Genomic DNA, 23,483 nt, shown 5'->3' on the forward strand with positions numbered 1-23,483 from the left:
TTCGGACCTCCAGATGTTTTGGACTCCATCTCCTATAATCTTCTTACAGCCATAATACTGGCAAAGCATCAATGGAGATGTAGTCCAAAACATCTGGAGGGCCAAAGGTTCCCCACCCCTGCCGTAGACGTATGACAAAGAATATCCTCTAGACTTGTGACAGTTTATAGTGACACTATCATATCATTTGTCTCATATATTCAATTCTGGTTACAGCAATTTCAGTAGTTTATTCGTACCATAAAAGATTCTGTTTTTGTTTTTTTTATAAATGCATTCCTTATGGAAATTAGGTAATGCTTAGTAAGTTACGTTGCCGTAGCACTCCCCACTGATTTGTGATGTTGGTTCAGAAAGAGCAGTGACATGTTTCTCTGTCTGTGTTTTTTCTCGCATTGGTTTTCTTTGTACAGAGACAGCCAGTGAGAGAACCATGGTATTGGCTTACTGAGGACACTGCAGTTTTATTTGTATATGTGTATATATATAAGGTCAATCATTCTGTGTTTCATAATACACTTACCTAGGTGTCTGACCATATGTCATTAGTTTGTTGGTTTTTGTTGGAGTCACCCGAATATAGCATGGTACTTCGGGAATATTCTCCTCTTTTCCATATCTGACATTAATGTTATGTCTAAAGCTTTTGAAGAAAAACACACAAAAAAAATAAAGGTCAGGCTAATTATTCCAGCACCCAGCATAGAGGTTAAATCTCACTTTGTTAAAACAAACATCAACAATAGATAAAAATCACCAGACCTTACCCCCCTGTCCCCCCCCCCCCCTCCTTTGATTAATGTGATCATACAGTATTTACCTTTCATCAGGCTCTGCAAATTTAGATGTAACAGAAGGGGGAAGGCAAAATATTTTTGTGCCTTGTTGGCAATTGTGTAGAATTTCTTCCACAAACCCACCATTCTGTTTCCATGGCTCCCCTTTCTTCCCCTTTACAGGATCTGGACAAACATCCAGATTAGGTGATATCTGGGGCAATATCTGGGGCTCAGCTTTAAGAGGTAGCCTATTTAGGAAAGAGAAAGTGATTAGTGAAGTTTCATATTTCACACATTGGATGGTATATTTTTGGAATAACCGAGTGTGTTTAGGAGATGATAAAAGAAGCCATTATATATTATGCATTATTATTATTTGGGTTGTATTGTAATGGTTAAATAATTCAATATGATTTGTAAAACCTATAAAATGTCTGGACTAATTTCTTCCTGCATTTCATCCCTGTTGGTGCTGTCTGATCAGGGCCTCAAAAACCTTTCTTAATTCCTATATATTTTATTTTTTGCACCCCTGTATACCATGCCTGCTTATTTAATTTCAATCACTACAAATGGGCTAGGCTACACACATTCATTTTTTAGTTCATTTTTATCTTGTCTTTTATGAAAAATAACTAAAAGATGAAATCCATATTCATATTTTAAGTACTTTAACCCGTATATTACTCCCATTCATTTTAAGATGATACTATTACATCTAAAGGAAAGCTATGTTATTTATAGAGGTGATGCCCATGAGCAAACCATCCTTTATTCTAATTTTTATTGAACTCTGACCTCCATCTTCTAATAACCCTATCTAATATGATACTTGCAGTCGCTGTCCACTTACCTCTCTGTAGACCAGAGGTGGGGAGCCTTGGGATCTCCAGATGTTTTGGGCTGCATCTCCTATAATCTTCTTACAACCATAATACTGGCAAAGCATCAATGGAGATGTAGTCCAAAACATCTGGAGGGCCAAAGGTTCCCCACCCCTGCCGTAAACGTATGACAAAGAATATCCTCTAGACTTGTGACAGCTTATAGTGACACTATCATATCATTTGTCTCATATATTCAATTCTGGTTACAGCAATTTCAGTAGTTTATTCGTACCATAAAAGATTCTGTTTTTTTTTTTTTTTTAAATGCATTCCTTATGGAAGTTTAGGTAATGCTTAGTAAGTTACGTTGCCGTAGCACTCCCCACTGATTTGTGATGTTGGTTCAGAAACAGAATTTACATGTTTCTCTGTCTGTGTTTTTTCTCTCATTGATTTTCTGTGTACACAGCCAGCCAGTGAGGGAACCAGGGTATTGGCTTACTGAGGGCACTGCAGTTTCATTTGGATGTCCTAATAGCATTGTGGTCAATCATTCTGTGTCTCATGATACACTTACCTAGGTAGCCGAGCACACGTCTTTAGTTTGTTGGTTTTTGTTGGAGTCACCCGAATATAGTATGGTACTTCGGGAATCTTATCCTGTTTTCCAAAGCTGACAAAGGTATGTCTAAAGGTTTTAAAGAAAAACACAAAACACAAAATGGTCAGTCCACTTCTTATATCACCCATCATAGAGGTTAAAATGTAAATTTGTTAAAACAAAATATCAACAATAGAAAAATGCACAAGATTCCCCCCATTGATTAATTTGATAATACAGTATTTACCTTTCATCAAGCTCTGCAAATTCAGATGCAACAGAAGGGGGAAGGCGAAGTTTCTTTATGCCTTGTTGGTAACTTTTTAGAATTTCTTCCACAAGCCCACCATTCTGTTTTGATGGCTCCCATTTCTTACCCTTCTCAGGATCTGGACAAACATCCAGATTAGGTGATATCTGGGGCAATATCTGGGGCTCAGCTTTAAGAGGTAGCCTATTTAAGAAAGAAAAAGTGATTAGTGAAGTTTCATATTTCACACATTGGATGTTTTGTTTCTGGAATAACTGAGTGTGTTTAGGAGATGATAAAATAAGTAATTATTATTTGGGTCGTATTGTGACCCATCTCTGACCTCCATCTTCCAATAACCCTATTTAATAGGATACTTGCAGCCGCTGTCCACTTACCTCTCCGTAGACGTATGACAAAGAATGTCCTCTAGACTTGTGACAGCTTAAAGGGACACTATCAGATCATTTATTTTTCATATATTGGATTCTGGTTACCGCAATTTCATTAGTTTATTCGTACGATAAAATCTTCTGTATATTTTAAAATGCATTCCTTATGGAAATTAGGTAATGCTTAGTAAGTTACTTTGCCCTAGTACTTCCCAGTGATTTGTGATGTTGGTTCAGAAAGAGCAGTGACATATTTCTCTATCTGTGGTTCTTCTCTCATTGGTTTTCTGTGTACACAGACATTCAGTGAGGGAACCAGGGTATTGGCTTACTGAGGACACTGCAGTTTTATTTGGATGTCCTAATAGCATTGTGGTCAGTTATTCTGTGTCTAATGATACACTTACCTAGGTAGCCGAGCACACGTCTTTAGTTTGCTGGTTTTTGTTGGAGTCACCCGAATATAGTATGGTACATCGGGAATCTTATGCTCTATTCCATAGCTGACAAAGGTACGTCTAAAGCTTTTGAAGAAAAACACAAACAAAATGGTCAGTCTAATTCTCACAGCAGTATAGGAGGTTAAAATGTCAATTTGTTCAAACAAAATATCAACAATAGAAAATAAGCACAAGATTCCCCCCTCCCCCCCCGCCCCCATTGATTAATATGATCATACACTATTTACCTTTCATCAAGCTCTGCAAATTTAGATGTAACAGAAGGGGGAAAGCGAAGACTCTTTCTGCCGTGTTGGTACATTTTTCGAGTTTCTTTCACAAGCCCACCTTTCTGCTTCCATGGCTCCCATTTCTTACCCTTCTCAGGATCTGGACAAACATCCAGATTAGGTGATATCTGGGGTAATGTCTGGGGCTCAGCTTTAAGCCTATTTAGGAAAGAAAAAATGATTAATGAATTTTAATATTTCATACATTTGAAATTCTATTTCTGGAATAACCGAGTGTGTTTAGGAGATGATAAAAGAAGGCATTATATATTATGCATTATTAGTTGTGTGGTTAACTAACTAACTTTGATTTCTCAAATTAATGTCATTCTGCATTTCATCCCAGGATTGTGCTATCTGATCAGGGTCTCAAAACACCTTTATTAATTCCTATATATTTAACTTTTTTTTTTTTAACACCCCTGTTTATCATGCCTGTTTATTTTATTTCAAATTGTATCACTACAAATGAACTAGGCCACACACATTCATTGGTTTGTTTGTTTTAGCTTATCTGTTAGGTACTCTTCTTAACAGATGACAATTAAATTCACATATTAAGGATTTTAACCCTTATATTACTCCCATTAATTTCAAGATGACACTATTAAATGTACAGGAAAGCTATGTTATTTATAGCGATGATGCCCATTAACAAACCATCCTTTATTCTAACCTCTATCTTACTCTGATCACCATCTTCTAATAACCCTATCTAATACGATAGCTGTAGCAGCTTACCTGTCCGTAGAAGGCTGGATCTTTGACTGTTTTTTTAATTCTTTTTTAGTAGAATTCCTGGGTGGGGGTTGAGTACCCCACAGCCATGAAACCAGGGGATGTTCAAATATAGAAATAGCGTTACTCATGGTCTCTGTAAATAATCTCACTGCAATGAAAATGCCTGTGAAATGGTAGTAGGACCAGTAGGAGTAGGGTTTCTGTCCTCTGGTCAGTGACATCACAATCGAACCTGATTGTCTAAATGCAGAAACAATGACTGACTGCATAATGTCTATTAAATTGAAATCCAATTGAAAATTTAAATAGAATTTAAATGATAGGTACAGAAACCACTTAATTTTTCAATTTGTTGTTGTGGCATTAAAGGGATACTCCGGTCACCATAACGCCAAGATCAAGATTTTGTAATTTTGTCTTTGTTCTTTGACAATATTAAAAAAACGTCTCTAAGCACCAACACAACTTTAGCTTAATGAAGCAGTGTTGGTGTATAGATGATTCACTGCAACTCATTCTATGCCATTTAAGAGTTAAATCAGTTTTGTTTCTGTTCATGCAACTCTAGCCAAACCTCCCCGGGCAGTGACTCACACAACCAACTTGACAAAAAAAATTGTTTCCGTTTCAATCAGATGTAACAGCACTGTGTGTTTACTTTGCAGATTTTATGTACTGCACTGTTAATTGACCATTCATAGCACACAGGAGGTTCCTGCAGGCTATTAACAGAATATGGGAGATAAAATTCTAATTTAAGCGGACTGTGCAATAAAGGAAGCTTCAACATTAGATCTCTATTCACAGGAAATGTGAATGGGAGACTCTTTAGGTCAAGTTCAGGGAGGTTTGATTAGAGCTGCATAATCAAAGTGATTTGACTCCCAAATGGTAAAGAATCGAGCAGTTAGAAACGGCTTTGATAATTCTTATATATTTTACTTTGGTTTTTTTTTTTTTTTTGCACCCCTGTATAACTTGCCTGCTTGCTTTATTTCAATACCTATAAATGGGCTAGGCTAAATAAACACTTTCATTTTATTTATTTTTTTGTTCATTTTTTTTATCTCATCAAAAATAACTAAAAGATGAAACTTAAATTCACATTTTAAGAAATGTAACCCTTCTATTACTTTTCATTTCAAGATGACACTGTTAAATCTACAGGAAAGCTGTGTTATTTATAGAGATGATGCCCATTAACAAACCATCCTTTATTCTAATCTCTATTGAACTCTAACCCCAACTTCTAATAGCTCTATCTAATATGATACATGTAGCAGATATTTACTTACCTGTCCGTAGAAGGCTGGATCTTTGGCTGTTTTTTGAATTCTTTTTTAGTAGAATTCCTGGGTGGGGATTGATTACCCCACAGCCATGAAACCAGAGGATATTCAAATATAGAAATAGCGTTACCCATTCTCTTAATAAATCATCCCACTGCAATGAAAATGCTTGTGGAATGCTAGTACAACCAGCAAGAATAGGGTTCTCTATTCTCTGGTTAGTGACATCACAATAGAACTTGATGTTCTAGATCAGGGTAGATCACAATAGGTAGATCCCAGATGTTGTACAATTACAACTCCCATGATGCTTTGCATGCCTTTAGAATGACAAAGCATCATGGGAGTTGTAGTTCTACAACATTTACATCTGGGGATCTGCCTATTGACAGCTCTGTTCTAGTTGCAGAGAGAATGGCTGACTGCATAATGTCTATGGAAATGTAAGCCAATTGAAAATTAAATTGGAGTTTAATTGACAAGAACAGAAACAATTTAATTTCCCATGTTGTGGTTGTGGCATTAAAGGGATACTCTGACCACCATAACACCATCACAATGAAGTTGTCATGGTGTGATGAGGTCCATGGCACCATCTCACCATAAGATGTTAAACCATTAACCGTTTAACCCCAAACACTTCCTCTAAAGGTCTGAAGCCTTGGAGTGAGTGTCGCTTATAGGCTGAGAGCATTAGCTGACAGAAGCTCTTCATTGAGAAAGTGAGTGGAAAGGACGCATACTTTATTTCATTCACTTTTCTGATTGGGGAGCTTGTGATTGAGTGAACGCATTAACTGATGCTCCCAGTCTAAAAGTGGTGCCACGTTTGGGCATCCTGATCAGGGCCGCCATCAGGGGGTGACAACCGTGACGGTTGTCAAGGGCCCGGCGGTCCTGGGGGGCCCGGACTGCTTTGGCAGTCCAGGGCCCCACAATTACTCTCTGCACCTATATACAGCGATGATCGCTATATTTAGGTGCAGCCGCGGGCCCCCCGGCTCCCTATACTTGCAGAGGGGGCCCAGCGGACTGTAGCTGTACTTTACAGCATTTCCTGATCTCTAACTCCCGCGAGATGTGCGGCCGTTAGAGCGTTGCCATGGCAACGCTCCGCCAGGCGCGCATAACACATCTCGCGGGAGTTAGAGAGCAGGAAATGCTGTAAAGTACAGCTACAGTCCGCTGGGCTCCCTCTGCAAGGATAGGGAGCCGGGGGGGGGGGGCCCACAATGGCACCGGACCACCAGGGATCAAAGAATCTTCCCCTCTCTCTGAACCAGGTAAGAAACAGGGAGGGGGGAATAACTTTACATTTACATGCATACACTACTAAACACACACACTGCATCCACTACACTGACACACACACTGCATCCACTACACTGACACACACACTGCATCCACTACACTGACACACACACACACACTGCATCCATTACACTGACACACACACTGCATCCACTACACTGACACACACACTGTATCCACTACACTGACACACCCTGCATTCACTGCACTAACACACACACTGCATCCACTACACTGACACACACACTGCATTCACTGCACTGACACACACACTGCACCCACTACACTGACACACACACACACTGCATCCATTACACTGACACACACACTGCATCCACTACACTGACACACACACTGCATCCATTACACTGACACACACACACTGGATCCACTACACTGACACACACACACACTGCATCCACTACACTGACACACACTGCCTCCATTACACTGACACACACACACTGCATCCACTACACTGACACACACACTGCATCCACTACACTGACACACACACTGCATCCATTACACTGACACACACACACACTGCATCCACTACACTGACACACACACTGCATCCACTACACTGACACACACACTGCATCCATTACACTGACACACACACTGCATCCACTACACTGAGACACACACTGCATCCACTACACTGACACACACACACTGCATCCATTACACTGACACACACACACTGCATCCACTACACTGACACACACACACACACACTGCATCCACTACACTGACATACACACTGCATCCATTACACTGACACACACACACTGCATCCACTACACTGACACACACACTGCATCCATTACACTGACACACACACACTGCATCCACTACACTGACACACACACTGCATCCACTACACTGACACACACACACACTGCATCCACTACACTGACACACACACACACTGCATCCACTACACTGACACACACACTGCATCCACTACACTGACACACACACACACACTGGATCCATTACACTGACACACACACACTGCATCCACTACACTGACACACACACACTGCATCCATTACATCCATTCACTTAATGACAATGGCATTTTTTGCTGTTTGCATTCAACTGCAATTTGCATTTTACTAATTTATTGCACCGATGCATATTATATACCGTTTTTTAAAGGACAGAAAGGGCTTTATTTTTTTAAATTCTTTATTTTTTTATCTCTCAGCATGTTAATAAGGCAATACGGTACAATATGTTGGCTATCGCCCTGAGAAATCACAGTTAACAATACATATGTAAGTAGTAGTGGGATCACTGTCCCATGCTGAGAGGGTTTTGGTTGTTTTTCAAAAACAAGTAGGACAACATTTGTAGTACAGTGTAATGATCATCCCTTGAGCACCGAAGTAAGGTAAAGGTAACATACAGGCATTTATAAGTTTCGAGCATTTAAGTGCACAAGGGGAAAGGGGACCCCCTGCGGGGATTTGTGACATTGAGTTATCCCATATTTTGACATAAGGGGTAAGAGGAGGGGGGGGGGGGTTGTATCAGAGCTTGTGTCTCAACATGTCGTTCTGACTTGGGGCCTCTTTGTATGCGGGCATATTCACTGTAGCTGCGTGATAATCCCTGAACTAAACATTATGGGGCACCAACTCTCTCTGGTATGCCTGGGCACGCAAATGAATTAGGGTTACACTCTTGGTGACAGTACGCCAGAGAAGTATCTAGTTAGCATAAAATAAACATGAAAAGGATGAAAGAAAAAATGAAAACGAGCATTCACTGTAGCTGCGTGATAATCCCTGAACTAAACATTATGGAGCATCAACTCTCTCTGGTATGCCTGGGTACGTAAATGAATTAGGGTTACACTCTTGGTGACAGTACGCCAGAGAAGTATCTAGCTAGCATAAAATAAACATGAAAAGGATGAAAGAAAAAATGAAAACGAGCATTCACTGTAGCTGCGTGATAATCCCTGAACTAAACATTATGGAGCATCAACTCTCTCTGGTATGCCTGGGTACGTAAATGAATTAGGGTTACACTCTTGGTGACAGTACGCCAGAGAAATATCTAGCTAGCATAAAATAAATATGAAAAGGATGAAAGAAAAAATGAAAACGAGCAACATTACAACAATATAACTTGGTGAATATAGGTGAGTATAGTCACGGGTCTTAGTGGCGGAGTCTATGGCATCCTAAAAGGATGGAGAGATGGTCATTTGGTAGTATTCAGGTTGTGTCCCCAGCTTGCGTGGTGCGTCGAGATGCTCTGGGTATAAATTATTTTGTCGCGGTGGGGTTCAGTCTGGACAAGGAAGTTGTGGGTTCTGGTCGTGTGACCGACAGGCCTAGTTGGCTCAGCTGAGTGACCAGTTCTTGTGGGCTTCTCGCCCGGAAGATAGACCCTCGGAATGTTAAGGTGAGGAGCCTTGGTGTGCCCCAGCGATACTGAATATTGTTGGATCTCAGCTGTTGAAGGCTTGGTTGCAGTGATTTGCGCCAATTTAGGGTGCTTCTCGTTAGGTCTGGAAAGAGTAGTAGTTGAGAGTCCTCGAATATTAGAGGGGTTTTCCCTCGGGTCGCTGTTAGGGCCGCGGCCTTGTCTTGGTGGGATTGAAATCGTACGATTATATCAGCCGTGGCTGTGGGGGGTGCGTTAGTCGGCTTGGGCAGACGGAACAGTCCATCTATCTTAAGCAGTTTTTCCTGTTTGGGTTGCAGTAGTGTTGCTAGCAGGCGCCTCATATAGTGTGGGAGGTCTGGTAGCCCTATATCGTTAGGCACCCCTCTAACCTTCAAATTGAGTCTCCTTCTGTGGTCCTCCATGGCCTCCACCCTCTCTGCTGTGCCGACTTGTTGCTTATGGAGGTCAGTTAGTTTGTCTTCTAGGGTGGTTATACGTTCATCTTGGGAGGTAGTTTTGGTTTCCAAGTGGGTGAGCCTCGTGGTGGCCCCCTCCATGGCCTCTTTGAAGTGAGCTCGGTCGGCCGCCAGGTCTTGTCTAAGCTCCATAAACATTTTCGTCAGCAGGGCTGCTGTGACCGGTTCTCCTGCCTGGGAGGTTTTGGTATTATGCCCTGTGGGCTGGCTGGGTGATGCGCCTGTGTCTGGGTCTGGATAAAAGTCTCCCGATGAGTCGGAGTATTCATCCTCACCCAGTGCCATCTTCTCCCATGCGGCCTTCTGCGAGTTCCGCAGGAGTTCGCCAATGTCGCGGCTGTGCAGCGTTTTGTCTTGTCGTGGCTTTTTTGTTTTCTTGCCCATATTTGTTGCCTCGACTTTTGGTCTAGTTTGGGAAGGGATAGTGGCTGTTTTCCGCCGTTATGTCACGTTATTGCTCGTTTTCGCACGGAGCGATGTACGATGCGTCCGTGCTGGTCTGCAGCTGGCTCCGCCCCCCGAAAGGGCTTTATTTTGATGTAACATATATATATATACTTAAATGCTTCTTTATTATAAAAAAAAATACAGAAAAATGCAAAAAATATGAAAAATTTTGAGTTTTTTTACAGTTTTTGCAATAATATTTTTTTTTTTTTTTTTTTAAATTCTTTATTTTTATTCGTGCATGGAGTAACAGTAAAGCGTACAGCGCCACAACAGCTGCTGCAAGCGGATTATAATCATTTCAACATGTGGCTTGTTATACAGCACGATTTTTATATTTTAGAACATGAAAATAACAAGATGTAGGCAGTTGCATAAAAATACAAAACGTGGTAAACATGCGATTTAAATTATGCAACACTCTGAATTATTATGTCTAAGGCAGTAAGACACGATAGGGTTACAGGCTTGCTTCGGTAGACACATATGCCCCTTCCAAACATGTGAACGTACGCTGTCTCACCTATGAGGCAGAAAAATATACAGATAGCTTGACTTTTTAAGCGAGTTACAAGCGTGGGTTAATGGTGCTAATTAAACCTGCTGGGTGTGCATTGCTTGAGGTGCAGGAACAGGTATGTTAAAAAGGATATATGCACAATTTTGACATCAACACTGTCAATATTAACAAGCTGAACAGAGCTTATTGTGTGCGTTAGGGTATGCTTGACATCGATTTTTAGAGTATATCATCTATCATGCCAGGCCTTACGCGTATAGAACATTGCTAGCTGGGCTTAGGTTTAGATAGGGCCAGCTAGTAACAAAGTACGGTCACATTATACATATGTAGGCCATGACGTGAAATGCTTAAAGCAAGGTAGCGCATAGCCTGGCAGAAGTTCTCAGTAGAATCAAAATATAAATACAATCTATAGCTCGCCTACAATATAAAGCATGCCTAAACATCGCTATTCTCCCTAGGTGCCTGCCCTGAAAAACTTTACTATGTCCAGCTTGTTAGTCAAAATAGCCGTCCTACGCATTCTAGGCATGGGTATTAACTAAACATTTAAGTACAGGCCGAGCAGGGAGGCCAGCGGTGCCGGAGCATTAAAACATCATATGAGGGTAACAGTATTTTAGTTGCTATTTATGCTAGCGCCTAAACAGCAGTGCAAAATGGCACGCAATTAGAAGTTAAAGCTAAACAATTATGTAATGTATGTTGAACTTTATGCTCTTATTTAAAATAAATTAGACTTCTGGCATTAATAAAAAAAAAAAAAAAAAAAGTAACAATAAAAAGATAATAACAGCAGTCCCGATGATGGTGTCTGGTCAACCCTTGCCTGTTCGGGGTATGTCATCACCCCATGGTGCAGTCAGTGTCCAGAGAGCCTGCAGTCCCGACATGGCAACGTGCCAGGTGTAGGCAAGGAGTTCGCTGGGGTGTATCACTGTAAACCTGCGCCATGCTTTACTTGACTGACTGTCTGAGTATTGGTTAGTCCCGGTTGCAGATCTCCTTGCTTGGTTCGGTCGCAGGCTGCTTGGTTTCCTGCGTCGTCGGTTCGCTGTGTCCGCCATTTTGGATCTGTCTCGAAAGGCTGTGCCTCTCCGGTTCTTGCGCCTGGAGTTGGTAAGTATGTGGTGTAGCCGATGGTGTCTGCTTGCTGGTTGCCCCATGATGGTCTTTTCCAGGCCTTGCCTGCTCTCTGTAGGTTTCTCTTTTGCCGCCTTTGGAGCTGCCCGGTGAGGATGCCTGCTCGACTTGGGAGTGAGGTCCGGATGGGGAGTTACTGCTGTCCCTCCGGCTGCCCCTGTTAAGCCCTGTGTAGTGCTGTCTGGTGGCATACCTTGCGCTGCTGGCCAGAAGAGTGCCTCAAGCTTCTCCCATAAAGCGCTGAATAAGCCATTGAGCCGGAGCTCGGTTTCTTCCTTGGCACTGTACATGGCTGCGGCGTGCGGGTTAGACGCCATTTTGTAGGCCTCAGTATCGTTTTCTCGTTTCAGAGATCTTGCCGCTTGGGTACCCTTCGTTAGGGAGACTGTAAAAAGGTGGTCCGCGATAACCCCCGCTGGACCATGGGGGGGGGGGGAACGAGGGCTCTGGGTCCACGGTCTCGCCGTCATTGGCGGCAGGAGAGCGGCCGTCTCCCCTGTGCCCGCCATGCTAGTGGGCCTTGCTGGGGTGTCGGGTGCATACCGGTGGAAACGTCGCTGGACGGGTACCGATTTGTGCACCCCGTTGTCCCCTTGCTTGTGGTGGCATTTTTGTAGCTGTAAGTCGTCTTTCGAGTGGTACATATTGCCTTTCAGTCGGTTTGAAGCAGGAGCTCCTGCAGCCTGCGACCGTTCAGCATGGCCTCCAAGCCCCGCCCCCCCGTTTTTGCAATAATAATGTGTGCACAATTAGTGCAGGTTAAGGAAAGTAATTAAAAATAAATTCATTTAGTTGTTCTGATTTACAGAATATATAATGTGTCTGGGATTTTAAGTTTTTTTTGGTAGTTACAGGTCACAAAGCACAAGGAGTAAAATAAACTTTTAGTGTGGGCGATTTTAGAATTTGGTATGTTTGTCTTGTAAGCTTAATAGCCATAAAAGAAAACAAAATTGCCACACAAAAGTATATATTTATATAAAGTAGACACCACAGGCTATTTACCTAAGGTTGTTTTGACACTTTCTACGTAGCCATTTCACCGCCAACCTCTGCTAAATATTGGAGTAAAATTGTGTTTTTGGGGGGTTTTGGCACACAAACTTATAACAAAGAACTTCTCATGTGTATTTTGTAAAGTTAGTGTGTGCTATTCCTGTACAAAGTTTTATTTTGTATTCAGTTACATCTGCTGAGTAAAATGACACCCCCATTTTATGTCTTTGGCACTATTTTGTGAAGCTACAGTGCCATATAGGAGACCTGTCCTTTCCAGTATTCACAGTCGAATTTTGAGAGACGGATTTAATGAGCCTATGCTTCCATTTGGGGTATTATAGTAGTTTGAATTTGTAAAAGTAGACACTCCAGGGTATCTCATAAGGTGCATATTGTGCCTTAACATGCCCCCATTATTTCACCAATATATGCCAAAGTATGTGGTAAAAAATAATTTTGTGCTTTTTTTACATACGGATTGCATTTTTGCTGGGCATTTTGTATATTTCATATGTGCCACTAAGTTCAAACCCCCCAAATTATGCTCAGCTAAGTCTTCTGAGTAAAAGGACACCCCCATTGTATGTCTTTGGCACTATTTCGTGAAGCTACAGTGCCATACAGGAGACCTGCCCTTTTCAGTATTCACAGTAGTTTTGAAAGACGGATTTAATGAGCCTATGCTTCCATTTGGGGTATTATAACAGTTTGACTGTTCAAAAACCCCCCACAAAGGCCTACCATTTGTAAAAGTAGACACTCCAGGGTATCTCATAAGGTGCATATTGTGCCTTAGCATGCCCCCATTATTTCACCAATATATGCCAAAGTATGTGGTAAAAAAATATTTTGGGCATTTTTTTTTACATACGGATTGCATTTTTGCTGGGCATTTTGTATATTTCATATGTGCCACTAAGTTCAAAACCCCCAAATTATGCTCAGCTAAGTCTTCTGAGTAAAAAGACACCCCCAATGAATGTCTTTGGCACTATTTTGTGAAGCTACAGTGCCATATAGGAGACCAAGCCATATCAGTTTTTACCGAACTTTGAATTTTGACGCTGGGCCTATGTGCAATTTCCAAGCATCTTTGCAGGTTTTAAATTCAAACTACCCCACAAAGACCTACCATTTCTTAAAGAAGACACCCCAGGGTATTTCAAAAGGCATATTTTGAACCTTAACGTGGGATCATTTTTCCGCTAGCTTGTACCAAGTGTAGTGGTAATAAGCGTTTTTTTCTGCCTTTTTGACACACAAAGTGAGTTTGCACAGTATATTTTGCTGTACTACCACTGTATAATACTTCTTATGTTGCTCAGCTATGTCTGCTGAGTACAAAAATACCCCCGTATGTACCTTTGCCAGGTATATGTGGACATCGGAGGGGCACATTTGGGACACAGCCATTCCATTTTTTTCAAACTTAAAATTTTTACGCTGTGCCCATGTCCCATTTTAGAGTATTTTACCAGGCTATATAATCCAAATACCCCATAAAGCCATACCATATCTTAAAGAAGACATCCCAGGGTATTTCAAAATGCATATTTTGAACCTTAGCGTGGGATCATTTTTCCGCTAGCTTGTACCAGGTGTAGTGGTAATAAGCGTTTTTTCTGCCTTTTTGACACACAAAGTGAGTTTGCACAGTATATTTTGCAAACCTTATGTGTACTACCACTGTATAATACTTCATATGTTGCTCAGCTATGTCTGCTGAGTACAAAAATACCCCCGCATGTACCTTTGCCAGGTATATGTGGATGTTGAAGGGGCACATTTGAGACGCAGCCATTCAGTTTTGTTCTAACTTTGAGGTTTTATGCTGTGTCCATGTTCCAATTTGGAGTAGTTTAGATGGTTGGTTATTGAAACTTCCCCACAAACACATACTATTTATTAAAGAATACACCCTGGGGTAATTCAAAAGGCTATTTTGAACCTTGGCGTGGGATACATTTTTCTCTAGTTTGTTCCAGGTGTAGTGGTGTGGTGGAATCTCGGTAAAAATAAATTTAGTAGGCCGAGATTACCACGTGGCATGTGTACGTGCATATGCTGACGTATCGATCAGTTGGTTGCACGAGGCAAGATACGATCAGTAGTGTACGGAGCATGTGCAAGAATACAGGATGTAGTATTCCCCTCCTCCATTGTGCTGGACAGGCCATGCGGTCAAGCAGGAAGTGAATTCTTATTTGTATTGATTGGTCAAGAGAATGTGCGGGTGGAGCTTAATATGGGAGGAGTTATGTGCCTATATAAGGAGCCTGCACTATTGTCCGGGGCTCAGAACTTGCTGTATTTTGGTGACATTAGTCCCTCTGAGTCCCGATCGGTGATCCAATAAAGAATCTCTTCCTTCCTGAAGAAACCTGTATCCATCTCTCTGTGCTTGGCTTCCGTCAGTTTCTCCGGTATCATTTGGTGCATTGGCCGGGAAGCTCATCGTTCAACGGTAGCTGAGAGGCAGAGGCGTGAGACGGTCTATCTTTGCCCACGTTCTCTACGGCTGCACCCCTGAACTTCTGCGTGGATCTCCCTTCGTCTCGGCGCCACTGGTCTGTTGTCCAGGAGATCATCGGCCTCTACGTAAGAAGTGCTGGGGTGTCCCCGTCGATGAGTGTGAACTCAGGTTCAGGAACGAGGAGGTAAGACAACTGCTGTTTTAGACGGCAGACCCACTAGGGGTATACCGATTGTGCGGTAGGCCCATAAGGGGTTATTTGTGTATGGAATCTGCCCCCTCTGTCGGAGGGAAGGAGCGAAGGCGCACCGCTCGATCGAACGCTCTTTAGTCAGACCGTTTGATTTTGTTAGTCAGGCAGGGTTCTGGTGTAAATAGCCCTAGCCGGACACCGGTGTCTTGTCTAGACTAGCGTTCTAGGGTGTATATTTTGTTCGCTAGGTCAGAGGGACCGGGAGACTAAGCGGCGTCTGTGTAAATTCGGTTCGCTAGCTCTCAACCTATCTTGGCTAAGTGGGAAGGCGTGTAAATTTGGAACCCACTAGATTTTTGATAGTAATCGACTAAGAGGCGTCTGTGTAAATTCGGTCCTCTAGCTCGCTATATGTGGTGCTTGGGCAGTGTGGCTAACCAAAACGGATGTAGATAGTTTTAGGTAGTCCATTCAAGGTACTGGCCAATAGTTTAGTTGGGAATTGTAAATGTGATAAAGATTGTTTAGTAAAGTGTATATCTTGTTAGACAGCGCGAGCTCAGCCGTCTAGCGAGAGTGTTAATAGTGTGTTGCTGTATCATAGTGCACGGTACCATAACCCTGTATATTTACTGACACTGTATATAAGTACTAATCATTGTCGTCTATTGCATGTTTAACACCATAACCACTAATAATTGTATTGTGACCTTAAATTGTGCTTTGACCTATGCTAACCGTACTGTAACCGCTATTTGTAAAAGACGATGTTACTGGGGTGTGTTATAGACGGGTAATTCATATATAGAGAATTATAGCGTGGGTGACTGTATAGTTTCGCCAAAGGGCATAATATTGATTATCTAGTCACTGGTGTAACAGCTGTGCGTGTATGGGAATTCCCTGAGTGTTTATTGTGTTATTGTGTACGTTTCACTTGGTAACCGTACCACGTGGTGCTGTTGCCAGAGGAAACGGGTGTGACTGTTGAAAAGTACGCGTGCATAGTATTCGTTGTCAACGACGTTCCATTGATAAGTATGGGCGCGTCGCAGTCAACGATTCCGGATCCCTTAGGTTGTATGGTGAAGAATTTTAAAAAGGGATTCAAAACATGTGATTTTGGGGTTAAAATGTCTCCTGTACGTTTGGTCACTTTGTGTACTAGGGAGTGGCCTACTTTGGTTGCGGCATGGCCGCCACGTGGCAGTTTGGATCCAACTCTGGTACAGCGCTTACACGTGGCTGTATCGGGTAGGCCTGAACTTTACGGGCAGTTTCCTTATATTGATTGTTGGAGACAGGCCGTAAATGACTCGCCAAAATGGATTCAGACATGCCACGGGGAGCAATGTCGCCTCATGGTGGCTAGGACTTGTTTGTCCACTAGGACTGGTGTTAGGCCCATTTTGGACACGCCCCCTGAGTCCGAGATCCCTTTGCCGCCCCCTTACTTTCCTTTAAGAGGAAGTGACGCGAATGCAGGAAGTCCTGCACCCCTTCCCCCATTGCCCCCATCCACTTCCGCTTCCTCCTCCAGTACAGAATCCACCCCCTCTCGTACTAAATCTCCCCTTCCGGAACCAGAACCAACCCCCATTAGATCTGAATATCCTGATTTGGCGCCACTTCAGACTTCCGGTCAAGCTTCTTCTAGCTCGGCTCGAAGTGTTCTATTTACTAACTTTTCCCAAAACCAAGCTCCCACATCCTCATGCTTTATTACCCCCCGACCGGAACCTCTAACTGACGCCCCTCTACGTAGCCCCATACTAACCCGACAACTGACCGGTACCCAACAATTAAAACATTATCAGATGCCTCTTCGCCTGAATCCCGGGTCAGCCTATATCGATGCCGCAGGTCAAATGGCACATGCTGACCCAGTCTTCGTATATGTCCCGTTCACGACTACCGATCTCTTCAATTGGAAGACCCACAATTCCTCGTACACTGAGAAACCACAAGCTATGACCGATCTGTTCACCTCGATAGTTCAGACACATAATCCGACATGGGCTGATTGCCAGCAGTTATTAATGACTTTGTTTAATAATGAGGAAAGGACAAGGATTAATCAAGCGGCCATTAAAGCGCTAGAGGATAGAGCCCGTGCTTTGAATCAAGCCAATCCAGCAGCATGGGCCGCAACACATTATCCTAACACCGATCCCGACTGGAATGTAAATGGTGCTGATATGGTTCAACTCAGAGCCTATAGAGACGCTATAATTGCTGGCATGAAAGCCGGAGGAAAGAAAGCCATTAATATGTCGAAGACAGTTGAGGTGATTCAGAAAAGTGATGAAGCGCCCAGTGTCTTTTATGACCGATTATTGGAGGCATACCGCTTGTATACCCCCTTTAATCCGGAAGACGCAGATAATTCCCGAATGGTGAACTCCGCCTTTGTCAGCCAAGCTTACGGAGATATTAAGCGCAAGCTACAAAAGTTAGAAGGGTTGGCAGGTATGTCTATCACCCAACTAATGGAGGTAGCGAATAAAGTATACATGAACAGGGAAACAGAGACTAAGAAAGAGGAAGAGCGTAAGATGCGTAGAAAGGCAGATATGTTAGCGGTAGCGATCGCAGGCGTAGATAGACGGGGCCCAGATAGAGGCGATAGTAAGTGGAATGAGGAACCTCTAAGTAGATATCAGTGCGCATACTGTAGGGAAGAAGGGCATTGGAGAAATGAGTGTCCGCGAAGAGAACAGTATGAGAGAGACAGACCTAGGACAGGTTATGGAAACTTTAGAGGCAGAGCGAGAGGTAGAGGAGGCCCCGGAGGGAGTAATGGTAATAGAGGGAGCAATGGGAACAGAGGAAGTGTTAGGGAAGATAGGTATTTTCCAGCAGCGCAAAGGTCCCGCGATAGAGAAGGTAGGGACTTTGTAGGATTGGCTGACACGGTCATGGAGGACTATTGATACCGACCGGGCTCCATCCCCCTTGGTCGAGCGGAGCCTATGGTCGATGTATCAATAGGGGGAAAAAGGAGTGCGTTCATGATCGACACTGGTGCTGAACATTCAGTGGTGACTAATCTAGTTGCTCCTCCATCTGGAAGAACTATTACTGTAATAGGAGCAACTGGAAGAAGTGCTGAAAAAACGGTTCTTAAAAGTCGACTCTGTACATTGGGAGGCCACGTAGTAAAACATCAATTCCTTTATATGCCTGAATGTCCAGTCCAATTGCTGGGACGTGATATGCTATCTAAATTACAAGCGCAGATTAAGTTCCTACCAAATGGAACAACATCCTTAAAGTTTAATGGACCTTCAGGTATTATGACATTATCCGTACCAAAGGAAGAAGAGTGGCGACTTTATACAGCGTTGACTAGCCAAAACCCTAGGAGTGATGAGTCCTTATTCAACATACCAGGAGTTTGGGCAGAGAACAACCCACCAGGACTGGCCCGCAATATTCCACCTATTAAAATCGAACTAAAACTTGGGGTTTATCCAGTGAGCCTAAGACAATATCACATCCCGCAGAAGGCTAAGAAGAACATACAATCTTATCTGGATAAGTTCATACGGTATGGTATCCTAAAATTCTGTACTTCCCCCTGGAACACCCCATTGCTGCCTGTTCAAAAGCCCGGTACAGATGAGTATCGACCTGTGCAGGACTTGAGAGCAGTCAATGATGCGGTTGTTAGTATACATCCAGTTGTGCCCAATCCATATAACCTGCTTACTTTACAGCCTTAGACCTCAAAGATGCCTTCTTTTGCCTCCGAATTGCCGCAGAAAGTCAATGTATCTTCGCTTTCCAATGGGAAAACGCTGTAACGGGCTCAAAACGCCAAATGACCTGGACAAGACTGCCCCAAGGGTTTAAAAATTCACCTACCCTATTTGGTTCAGCTCTAAGTCAAGATTTATTGGATTTCGAGTCCATCCCAGGAGAGTGTGTATTGTTACAATATGTAGATGACTTGTTGATAGCAGCAGTTACAAAGGAAATATGTCAGCAAGCAACGCACGATCTACTACACATTCTCTGGAAGGCAGGATACAAGGTGTCTAGAAAGAAGGCTCAGTTGTGTTTGCCAACTGTCAAATATCTGGGATTCCATATCTCTGAAGGTCAAAGAATTATGGGGCCAGAGAGAAAAGAAGCTGTGTGCCAAATACCGATACCCAAGAATAGAAGACAAGTGCGAGAATTCTTGGGGGCAGCAGGCTTCTGTAGGATATGGATTCCCAGCTACGCGATACTGGCAAAACCTCTGTATGCAGCTATCAAAGGTACAGAGCACGACCCCTTCTTATGGACTCAAGAACAGCAAACGGCATTTGAAGATGTGAAGAAGGCTTTGATGAGTGCCCCAGCATTAGGTCTACCTGATCACACACGACCATTCTACCTGTATGTACATGAGCAAAGAAGAATGGCTGTGGGAGTATTGACACAGTACTTGGGATCATGGCAAAGACCTGTCGCCTACATGTCTAAGCAACTGGATGCAGTGGCCAGCGGACTTCCACCTTGTCTAAGAGCAGTAGCTGCAGCCGCCCTGCTAGTAGCTGAAGCCGATAAACTCACTCTGGGTCAAGAACTTTATGTACGAGTCCCACATGCAGTACAGACGTTGTTGGATTACAAAGGAAATCATTGGTTTAGTAACAGCCGTATGACCAAGTATCAAGCAATGTTGTGTGAAAACCCAAGAGTGCATTTAGAGACTGTAAACACCTTAAATCCAGCTACCCTTTTGCCACAACCTACTGAAAGTCAACATGATTGTTTGGAAGTAATGGATGAAGTATTTTCAAGTAGACCAGATCTTCGTGATTTTCCCATCCAGAACCCCGATGTTCAATATTACACCGACGGCAGTAGTTATGTGAAAGAAGGGATCCGCTATGCAGGATATGCAGTAACAACAATAGACAAGGTGATAGAAGCTCGGCCACTGGCGAAAGGAACATCAGCACAAAAGGCAGAATTGATAGCACTAACACGAGCGTTACAATTGGCTGAAGGTTTAAGAGTGAACATCTACACGGACTCCAAGTATGCGTTTTTAACCACTCATGCCCACGGAGCTTTGTATAAAGAAAGAGGACTATTGAATTCAGAAGGCAAAGAAATTAAATATGCAGCTGAAATCCTACAACTATTGGAAGCAGTGTGGGAGCCGAAAGAAGTCGGTATCATACATTGTCGAGCGCATCTGAGAGGAGATGGTGATGTAACTAAAGGAAATCGGATGGCAGACAGTACAGCTAAGCGTGCCGCTGAATCGGGAAGACAAGAGTATGTGGGGCATATAGCTGCTCTTATACCAACTCCACTGTCTCAATGGACTCCAGTTTATACAGCTCAAGAAGAGGAGTGGTTAAAGACTGAACCTGGAAAGTATTTGGAGAACAAATGGTATCAGTTAGAAGATGGAAGAATAGTCATTCCAGCATCACTAGCGGTAGAAATTGTCCAAAACTATCACAACGGGACACATTCTGGGAGAGACAGCACAGAAGAATCTCTCAGAAAACATTTCTACATACCAAAATTGTCCAACTTGACTCAGGCCATTGTACGAAGATGTGTAACGTGTGCTAAAAATAATGCAAGGCAAGGACCAGTAAAGCCACCAGGAGTCCAGTTTATGGGGGGACTCCCCATGTCCGATTTACAAATTGACTATACAGTGATGCCTAAATCGGGTGGACATCGTTACCTGCTGGTAATTGTGTGCACCTATTCAGGCTGGGTAGAAGCATGTCCTACTCGTACAGAGAAAGCAGGAGAAGTTGTGAGATTCCTGCTACGAGAAATAATACCCCGATATGGACTACCCTGCTCTATAGGATCAGACAATGGTCCAGCTTTTTTTCATCAGTGCCTACAACAACTGACTCATATGCTTGGTATAAAGTGGAGGCTTCATACGGCATATAGACCCCAGAGTTCTGGTAAGGTAGAGAGAATGAATAGAACTATTAAGAATCAGTTGGCTAAAATGTGTCAGGAAACCCAACTTAAGTGGAACGTTCTCTTACCCATAGCTCTATTGCGAATCCGCAGTACACCTACCAGAAGGATGGGCCTCTCTCCTTTTGAAATTATGTATGGGCGACCACCTCCCGTACTTGGTAACTTAAGGGGGGATTTGAGTCAGTTGGGAGAAGGAATTACCCGGCAGCAGGTTGTAGAGTTGGGTAAGACTATGGAGGAGGTACAGAAATGGGTACAAGATAGATTACCTGTGAATATTTATCCCCCAGTTCATAGTTACCACCCAGGAGACCAAGTGTGGATTAAAGAGTGGAATAATGTACCGTTAGGGCCCAAGTGGAGAGGTCCTTATGTTGTTCTTTTGTCTACCCCTACAGCGATAAAAGTAGCCGAAGTGACTCCGTGGATACATCACTCCAGGGTTAAACCAGCAGCAGTCGATTCTTGGCAAGTTACAGCAGATCCAGAGAATCCCTGCAAGATCCGGTTAAAACGCACGACTCAGTCGGAGTGACGAGGAACTTTGTGGATTACAAAATTTTATTGTTTCAGAGATTTGGTACGTGAGTGAGAAGGCCATAATAAAGCCTGTCCGCTCACCGACGTATAGTATATAAGCCAGGAAAAGTCTCGAAGGGACCCCTGTGAAGACGAGCAGAACTCCATTCCCTGCAGCCCTTACATCCTGGAAGCTGAGGTGCCTTCGCACGGACGAAGACTGAGGATGACGACGAAAGATGTGTTCTTAATAATGTTTTTATATGTGTATTTTTATATTCAGGAAGGTAGAGGTACCGACACTCCTAGCTGTGAGGTATGCATTAAGACTACAAGAACAGGTAACCATATTTCCCAAACCCTAATTTGGCATTCACAATACGAGTGTAAAGGAGATGTATCAAGATGTAGATACCTAAATATAGAATATAGTGTGTGCCATTTAGGAGTAGGAGAACCTAAGTGCTTCAGTCCAGAGTATCAACCTCGTACAATTTGGTTGACTCTCAGGAATGGAGATCCTCAGGGGACCCTAATTAACAAGACGGTGTTAGAATCCGTACATTCTTCGGGTGTTCTGCTATTTGATGCGTGTAAGGCGATATCAAGTGGTAGAAAGCCGTGGAATGTATGTGGGGATCTTAGATGGGAGAGGACGTATGGGTCTAACGATAAATATATTTGTCCCAGTAGTAAAAATAAATATGTGAGTCCTAGATGCCCAAATAGAGACTATAACTTTTGCCCATATTGGTCTTGTGTGGGGTGGGCAACTTGGGGACAGACAGTAGACAAGGACATGATAGTGACTAAGTTGCCTACTAGCCCATATTGTAAGTCTATGGAATGCAATCCAGTCCATATACTTATAAATAACCCCGACAAGTTCTTAGACAAGTATGGTAATTTATTTGGGTTTCAAATATATGGGACGGGTTTAGATCCTGGGACAGTATTGTTTATAGGGATAGAGACTGATACGGTATCCTCCCAAACTCATCAAGTATACCATTCCTTTTATGAAGAGATGAGCATAGATAATAAGATCCCCCATAATGCTAAAAACCTGTTCATTGATTTAGCCGAGAGTATTGCCGGTAGTCTTAATGTTACCAACTGCTATGTGTGTGGAGGTACTAACATGGGAGACCAATGGCCTTGGGAAGCAAAGGAGGTAATGTCCGGTTCTGAGGCAGTTGACCAATTAATATCTACACAAGCCGATTATCATATGAGTGTTAGAGGTAAATCTGAGTGGAGATTAAAGACCTCCATCATAGGTTATGTTTGCATAGCAAGGAAAGGAATGATGTAGGAGAATTAACTTGTCTAGGGCAAAAAGCTTATGATGATGATACGAAGAATACAACTTGGTGGTCGGCTTCAAATGTCTCAGAACCATCTAACCCGTTTGCTAGATACG

The sequence above is a fragment of the Pelobates fuscus genome, chromosome 13 (assembly GCF_036172605.1).
Source record: "Pelobates fuscus isolate aPelFus1 chromosome 13, aPelFus1.pri, whole genome shotgun sequence".
NCBI lineage: Eukaryota > Metazoa > Chordata > Amphibia > Anura > Pelobatidae > Pelobates > Pelobates fuscus.